The sequence below is a fragment of the Cariama cristata genome, unplaced genomic scaffold, assembly GCF_000690535.1.
Source record: "Cariama cristata isolate BGI_N322 unplaced genomic scaffold, ASM69053v1 scaffold922, whole genome shotgun sequence".
Classification (NCBI taxonomy): Eukaryota; Metazoa; Chordata; class Aves; order Cariamiformes; family Cariamidae; genus Cariama; species Cariama cristata.
The window spans coordinates 79,601-87,560 of NW_009603051.1; positions in this window are offsets into that span (position 1 = coordinate 79,601).

A 7,960-nucleotide genomic window follows, 5' to 3' on the forward strand; every position below is an offset into this window, starting at 1 on the left:
GACATTTTTACCCATGAAAGATAATACGTAATTGGTTTTACTTCTGGTTTTCTGCATTTCTGCAGTTAATGACAGAAGCAGAAGTACCTAAAGCGCTACAGAAGATCATGTTCTCAGCCTAATCAGAAGTGGGAGTGCTTGAAATCCTCAACAACTAATTTTAGCCCAACTTGCAAAATTAGGGAGATAGTTTGGATTAGTACATGTGAACTCCAGCCCTAGAATTTTTGAAGTTTCACCCATCCCAAACAACAAAAGCCATCTCCGAAACTCAGGAGAAGCAACAGTGGATGGTCTGATGTTCATCACTCCACCACTAAAATCTTCCAAGGCCAAAAAATGCAGATAGAATAAGAGGAGGACTCAGAGCAAGAAACACAAGACAAAGAATAATGCAGCATTCTTCAAACGATAGATTAATTTTTCAGCACAGCTAAAATTGTTATAACCTCAGTTTCATGAATCAGCAAGTCTGATAACATTAATATATAGTTAAAAAAAAGTAAGGTAACACCTGGGTTTTTATTCAACTAAGCTAAATTTGGATATAAAACCAGAACTGCTTTCATAATTAGAAATTTGGTTCAGCTACCATGAACCAGGTGTATGTTTAAATGAAAAGATCTGATCTTGATAGGCGTTAAAGGCACCTTTACACCACCATAACAGTTACAGAGGGCTCAAAATGGTAAAACCTATATTTACTCATTTTAGAATCCCATAATAATAACAACAATACAGTACAAAGTATAAATGCAAATTAATATAAAAATCTTTTTCCTTTCCATACCTGAGATAAAGTTAATATTAAAGATTACTTTCCTTCCACTTTTATGTAAATATCCTTGCCTAAAAACATCAATTTTATTCCATTAAAAGGGTCAAGAAAAGAGAAGCAAGCTTCCTTTTATTTTCCATTCAGAACTCATTGCCTGAGATCTTGGTGAAATAAATGAATTTGTTTTGTTTAATTATTGATATTAAAATTGTTGAATCAGTATCTAAAACAAAGGATTAAGATCTGCAGTTTACAGAAGAATCTGTAACAGGAAATGTCTCTTCCATTATGTATATTAGCATCCACAGCTGGGTCAGCAGATGGATGTGTGCTTAGAAGCTTGTAGGCGTTTTTCCCCATAAAACATTTGTTGAACAAAAAAATGTTTAAAGCAGGGTGGGCCTTACTGGAACAGATCAAAATAGACACTCTCCCTTATTGCTTTTTAAAATATAGCTTTACCTATGCGTCCTGCATTCAGCCAACAGCTACCACATGCAAGTACAGCTCCACTACATCTTGCCATTCCTAAGTCTAGTAGCTTTTAAAGATGTCCTTGAAATCTTTTGGTTTGCACCACTGATACAAATGGATCTCTCCCTGCAGTAGGAGTTTTCCTTGCAACAGGATTTAGGATTGCTACTTAAAGTGTAGCTTTTCATGCTGCAAAACGATTGTTATTGGTTTCTAATCTCACTGATGTAAATCAGTCAATAGGTTCAAACCTCTATACCTGGGGTAAACTGGGGTAGTCAGACTTTATGTGACACTTAGCCACAAGCAAGCCAAAACATGTCTATCTCTACACACAGTCCCATCTAACATAGCAAGTGGAATTACATAAAAACACAAGTCCACTGTATTCTGTCAAAATGCGGTGTCCCCAGACTGATGGAGAAAAGTCCACACAACTACTATAGCCTCACTGGCGCTGTCTAGTAGTCTTACACACCATATAAGACCAAAATGATTGTTTTCAGAAGAAACCATCAGTCCATAATTGGGGAGTTCACTTTCATCCTCATACAGGTCAGGCGGCTTGTCTGATTAAACAGCTGGATGCTCCTTAGAGGTTCCTGGCTTTGGAGAAGTTGACAGCATAATTATCAGGGACGAGCAAACAGGTTTTGCCTAATTTTGAATCTAGTCAAATGACCTAATTTTGAAATTTAGCCTTGAATTTACAACTTACTAAATTTACAGTGCCTGTGTAATTACACTGTAATTATACATTTCCATACCTGCCATAACATCACAAGGACTAATTAGATTGGGTGAAATTTCTGTCCTGACTTGCACTGACTAGTAGTTAAATACATTGATCCTATTGGTTGATTCAGTGTTAATGAAAGTATTGGAAACCAGCCTGTCTGAATATAGTCTGAGTTACAGAGAATAATACACATGAAAAAATTACTCACTGGATATAGCTTATAACATTTGTCCATTATTTATTTCAGGTATTTGTAGCTGTTGTTTTAATGAAAGGCTTGGTTCTGAACCCTTTGTACACAGGTTATTTACCTCCCTGGATTGCATTAAATTTCTAGTATTGGGAGGAGATTAGTCTAGAGTGTGAATGTTCATGTAATTGCTGAATGCACTGAAATGTATTTGTCTGCTATCTTTTACTGGAAAAGTTAAAGTTTGTCTTTTTATGAGTTAATTTTGTTGTAGAAGAACTGTCTATTAAATACGTTATTAACAATTACGGTTTATGGACAAACTCATTTGAAAAGCTGCATGTTTAAAGGTTTAAACTACAATATTCCTTTTGAATGAGTTTTTTAACTGACTAGTAACTTGTTGATCTGAGCTACTACTCATTAATGTAATGTCTTTCTTCTAATGTGCACTTTTGTTATGTTCATTTGATTTCTTCTGCAGACAAAAGTCTCAGAAAAAGACGTACATCCACAGCACCAATAACATGTAAAAACATCTATTATAGAAAAAAAATGTAACTACATTATAGCTTAAGTGCCAATGTGCTGTAGATCCAAAGAAATAAATCTTATTGGTAGAAATAGGTTTTTTATGTCACAGTAATCATTTTGGCCCTTGTGCTACAGAGGGTCACAGAAAGGGGAAGATTCCCATCTATGTAGAAAACAGAGCAATCTAAAAGACCTTTTTTTTTTTCCTTTTCCATCAGCAAACAGTTTTGTTGACAGAAAAGCTCAAAAGTGTGTTATTTCTGACCAAGATGTCATCAGGAAAATTGTGTCAGCTTCTGGTCACAAGCACACAGAAAGGAAGGGGAGGGGAGTAGAGAAGAGCTAGAAACGTGATGGAGGTGCAGTCATCAGGAATGTGATAGGATCAACATCAAGTCCATGTTCTGAATTCAGAAGAACAGGAACTCACATTCAGGTCTCCCACATCCCTAATGAGTTCCCTAACTATTGGGCTACTGAGATGTCCGTGGTCTCAAATTGTGGAATCTCTGCACTTTGTATACACGATCAGACACTTATCAGCTGAAAGAACATAATAGTAAGACCTTGGATTAATGTCATAGTTGGCCCTATTAGAGGCATAGCTTTGCACACACATGTTTCTGTTTGTAAATAGATAAACATAGTTCATACTGAAGGTCACAGACACAGCTGGGTTCTCAGCAAGCACAAATCCTCTGAATGAGGGGTTCCCACATGCCATTAAGCATCTACAAACTCCATCAAACTTACATTGGAGACTAGAAGAAAAGCTCCACCTTTTCCCCAGGAGAGAAGGGGACTGTCTGAATGCCTTATTCTCTAAAATGGGCTGAGAATTGAAAAGAGCCACTGCCTCCACTTTTGAAGAAGGAGGAGTTGTGCTGGGAAGTGGGCCACCTCCTTTGCAATGTGTAGCCCTCTGTGCATCTTGCCTCCGAGGGTGCAAGGAATCTAGCTGTTGATGACGTTAGTGGTCGCTCTGGGGAATCAGAGCCACCTGCGATCCTCCAGCGGTTATTACAGACCTTTGCCTCCCTCCTTGGAAAGGCTGAGAGCTGAGGTTCTGCCCCCAGACTCCATGTCTTTGCTCAGACAGGAGCAGTAAGAGAAATCTAGTCCTTCAAGCCCATTTTACAATATAGAAGCTCATAATCACTTGCAAGTTGTTTTCCATATGAAAATTACTATTTCACCTGCAGAGCACTGCAAATCTACCTGGTATAACCCACAGAGCTTCCACTGGCCTGCAGCAGTGTCTGGGACTTGCATGGGACTTGCCCTTTCTGTTTGTTACCCCGAGCTTCATGCGATTTGGAGGAGCTCATGACAATGTCTTTGCTGGTCCACAAATGAGCACTCAGGGTCCATGTGCAGCTGGTGGGTTTACAGAGATGGAGGCTAGGAGGTTCTCTGCAAACCTCTCTACTGTACCATAGATCTTCTTTCATGGCAAACTGAAACTGTGTTGCACGCTCCTCTTTCACTGCTGAATGAAAGGAGCCTGAGGGATCATTAGTATCCTTCCATCACTTCCTCATTAGTTCTTAGATAGTGTTTTAATGACAGCTTGAGAGGCTCAGCATCCTGCCCTCGTACTATTTATGATCCCCACAGTGCTAATGTGCACTTAATGAGAAATTCTTGTCTTGCTTGTAAATCCTGTAGCTGGCATTCAATTTATTGACAGATGTTTGCTTGGGCCTCTTTAAAATTACTTCATAAATCTTCCAGGATAAAAGGCCTCAAGTTTGGTTATTAAGACAGGCCCTTGTTGACAGTTTCATATTTAACTGTTTGGAACTGGACTGTCAGGGCTGTAATGGAGTGCACGGCGGAGGGTTTGCATTCTTCGAGCTCATTTACCATGTTTTCTGCACCTATCAGGTTTTTTCTTTTTGAAGTGTGTTGACTGTCCCTTATAATCCCTTTAGTTAACTTCTCTGTGACCTCTTTGTGCACCGCACTTACTCATTTAGCATATCAGCGTGTCAGCTGTGATGAAGTGTTTATGCTGATATGAGCTGAGGGCTGAGCAAGCGCTACATGCCAGAACCTACTGGATGTTATGCTGATACAAACTGAGGGCTGAGCTAGCACTTCATGCTGGAGCCTACTGGACATTTCACAGAAAGCCAGAAGTTTGCCGCCTCCTTCTTCCACCCTCACATTTTATTATTTTCTCCTGCTAGATCTGGGGTCATGTCTTGTAAAACCTGGAGGAGGGCTGTTTCCAGCAGATTGGGGCAACTGGGATTTGGAAAGAAATCCCCATGGCCCCTGAAATGCGTTCTGGAATTATTTCTTTTGCTATGCAATCTCCAGCCCTCTAAGTGCTGTAGTCCCATCTGTAGGTATCAGTGCATTGCGTCTCTAGTGCCTCATACTTGCTTTTAGCTAAGGAGTTGGTGTTGCATCTGTGTAGCTCTGTTTGCCACAGGTTATTCTGTGGAACAAGGACAGGTGATAGTTTTCCACTTCTCTCGTGGCTGTTTGAAATCACACAAAGCTTTTAAAAATGTACCATTGAGTGACATATATTAGAGAGGTCTGGTCCAAATGCTATAGCATTTAAAGTGTGCAATGACAGCATTTTAGGCCATTATTTTAGAAGAGAAACTTTTTTTGTCCTCATGGTGAACAGAAAAGATTCAAAATTTAGTGAGCTGGTAGAAGAATGTGATAATTCAAATAGCTATTAAACCCATGACATCAGCCAAATTCACTCCACTTAAGTCCGTCAAAAAACATTCAGTTCAGACATCGGACGGTAATGAGCATCTCAGCTAAAAATAAAATGTTTGGGCTTTTTTTTGCTTACTTGGTGGTGCCATGTTATATTACACTGCTTGAGTAGTGTCACATCACATCATGTTACTTCTATGGGATCCTCTGCTGACATGACATAATGCATTTTATACTTACAAAATATTTTTGATTGGATACTTGCCATCCAATTGCTTTTTGTTTAGCCATTTGGTTTAGTAAAATTCATAAATATATGTATTAATTCAACTGAAGAAGGAGCTGAGGTAGTTAGCTATCTACAACTTGAACTATCTAATTCCCTGTATATTTGTGAACACAAGTAGACTGGACTTTACCAAGCTTAAAAATCTACAGAGGTCCAGCTAGTCTTCACCTGAGGAACTCACTGAGGCATGAACGATCCCATTGGGATCATTGTTTAGGTGAACAGAACATGTCTGTGTCCTTTCTCCTGAAAAGGAGCCAGAAAAGCCTGACAGAAGTCAGACCCCACAGTATGTTCCTGCATTCTCATCATGCAATTAAGATGAATTGAAAACCATATTAAGCAGGAAGGCCTCAAGGAAAGGATACCAAAGGCAGGAGGCCCTGAGATAAGGAATTAAAGAGAAAGGGAAAAAAAAAAGAAGTTAAAGTTATTTTTTCGCAGTTTTGCTAGTACATCTAACATCAGTGAATGCTAAAAGGCCTGGCAGGCACTGACTAGATTTTGAATACAGCCAACATCAGAGGTCAGATGCTGCTTCAAATTTAAACCAGAGTTGATCTGTGCTCCTGTAACTTCTAGGAGGAACAGAAATGTAAGGCCCTAATGCCAGCAGTTATGTATGAGCATTTGTGTGTTCTGCAAGTGAACACAAACAGGATGACACTGACTAGGATAAGGAGGAGCCTGAAAGCCCATGCAGCTGCCACCATCATCTTCAGCCTGATGAAGCTTGAAGTTATCACCATCATATTCCACAGCAGCTGCAAGTACTGAGATTGAAGGGGAAGGAAGAGGATAGAAGCACAATTAGTTGGGATAAAGAGGTCTGGGAACAACAGAAGGAGCAACCAGGCACCCCATGTTCATACCGTTTGTCATCTATTTTGATAGCCAATGTCATGTACTGGCAGATGTAATGGATGATAGTAAACACATTTCACTAAATGTCTTTGTCCCAACATGCTGCAAGGGACAGGTGAAGAAATTACTATTTTGCAAAATTTTTATATATGTGAAGTCCCTTTATTAATAGCTTGCTACTGCTCCCAGCTGGATTCAGTGGTATAATCCATGTTGAGTTGGAGAGGAACAGGATTGCACCCTGAAGGATTTGTGCTTAGCTGTTACTTCAAGAACAGATTTGCCAAAGAAGTGCTCAGAGGAGAGAACAGAGTGTTCCAGCACACACAGGTAGAAGCTGGTATTTCAAACTGAGCACACTGGGCAATCTTTGCTCATGATTCATCAGTCAAAACACATCAATTTTATCCCAGAACAGCTAAAAAAAAATCTGCAACTACTTGACAAGTACATTTTTGGTGCAGGTCCCAGTTCTTTCCCAGTTGGCCCATTGGCTTGTCTGTCAGCATCTCTAGCACTTTGCGGAAAATTAACCCTACAGCATGATCAGTTTGCTGTTGTCCTGTTTTTCTCGAATGACTCCATTACTTGAGATTCTCAAAGGTAAAAGGAGCAATGTGGCACCAAATTCTCACTAAAAGTCAATGGCAAGTGGGCATCTAAATTCCCCAAATGCTCTTAAAATATCTTCTCTTCACAACAAGGATTGCCTTTTGGTTTTGTTTCATATTCTGCTTTAAGGTTCCACCTGATCATCTCTCACTTGCTTGGTTTGGTGAATTTTATCTACTGGCTCAGGATCCCTGTCTGGTTTGGTCTCTCCAGAACACAGTATTTTTTAATTGTCATTACAAATTTCAGACTTTTGCTACGTGGGGTTATAATTCTGCCTCAACAAATTCACAGTTTTGATCAAAGCTTAAAATATACTTGGCTAGATCTATCCTGATGCAACAATATTGACATTACAGAATGTTTCTTTCTTGGCATTATCCTAGTTATTCTTTTTTACTAATGTACAGTGTTCTGTTCTGTAGTATGTTTTCAGGATATTCTTCAGTGCCTGCAGAAACCCCTTGTTAAATTTACAGAACTGTTATGTATTCCCTCCTGAAGGACTTTTTAATTTTCTCTCCTAATGGAGAAGGATAGCAGCGGAAATTCTAGTTGTAAGTTATCTTTCTTAGTGAAAAACTGCATCTGTTTCAAACTGAGAAGTGACTGTGGAAGCCAGGAAGTCGCACTCAGCTGTATCCTCAGGAAACAAAATAAGAAAAGAAACTTTGCCCCAGGTGCTCCAATTCAGTTTAAGTCCAAGTTTTGCTATGAAGTCATGTTTCTTCTCCTGAACCGGAATGAGCAGATTGCAGAGTGTGGCTGGATTGAAGTACAAACAATAGATGGACC